This window comes from Pteropus vampyrus, unplaced genomic scaffold (assembly GCF_000151845.1).
Source record: "Pteropus vampyrus isolate Shadow unplaced genomic scaffold, Pvam_2.0 Scaffold95, whole genome shotgun sequence".
Classification (NCBI taxonomy): Eukaryota; Metazoa; Chordata; class Mammalia; order Chiroptera; family Pteropodidae; genus Pteropus; species Pteropus vampyrus.
This window is the reverse complement of record NW_011888876.1, coordinates 4,103,183-4,104,279: the sequence shown is the minus strand read 5'-3', so window position 1 is coordinate 4,104,279 and position 1,097 is coordinate 4,103,183.

Here is a 1,097-nt window from a genome sequence, read left to right as displayed (position 1 = left end):
CAAACAAGAAATGTATGCCCTCAGGAGCGAAAAGTGTCCAAACCAAATATACAATATATCAACATGGAGAGAAAAAGCAAGGCAGGGGGTAGGGGTTCTGGCGGTGAGGGCTGACGGGATAGCTGGGGAGCCTCACTGACAAAACGATACCATAATGGAGGCGAGGATAACTGGGGGAGAATATTTTGGATGGAAGGCTCAGCAAGTACGAAGGCCGTGAGGCAGGAGGGTACTTGATATTCACAGAAAGGCAAGGCCAGGGTGCCTGAGAGGGGCTGCTGGGGACAGCAGAGAGAGTGCCAGGGACAGCAGAAGGGGACAGCTGTAGAAAGGACGTCCGTGGGTAAGGAGACAATATAGGTCGAATATGACTCAGCTGGTGATGGCAGAGGGGGCTGGGAACACCCAGACCTGCTACTGCCCAAGCTCTCATGCTCTGGATGGCATGTCGAGTCGGGGGGCGCAGGAGAAGACTGGGGAGGTGTGAAAGGGAGAAGGCAATGCGGGGGGAAGGAGCAGAGGGAAGCGGGGAGAAGCCCTTCTAAGGAGTGAGGTCGCGTCTCCCCCGTGAGGTGCCCAGGGGTGTTGGCAAAACTCTCAGAAGGGACTGAGCAAAGATATAAACAGCCGAGGCGAAGGGCATCCTCACCTTGTTTTTCTCTAGAAGTTGCCGCTCCAAGTCCTGTTTTTCCTCCTGTAGCCGCCCCAGATCTGTGGCCCCAACCTCGCCATTAGGTATTCCCTCCGTAGCCGTAAGTCGGAACGCGGAGTCCTGCATGGCCCTCGAGGCTGCCTACAGGGTGGTGGCAGTAAGTTGAGAGCCAGGACCGGTGATGGTCAGTGTAAGCCACAGGTCCACGGGGAAGGAGAGCAGACTCGTTCCAAAGGTGGGACTGGTCCGCTCCAACAGGCAGCTGGCCGGGACGCAAACCAGCTCTGGTGAGGCCCGCGAGCACCTCCCGAGGGACAATCAGATGCCATGTAGTGAGTGTGCTCGGAAGGAAAGGGCTTTACCGCCTGAGCACTGACAGCTGCTGCCACCTCCAAAGGGCTTCTCAAGACTCGCAATCTCCTGGTCGGTTAGGCACCCCCCCACC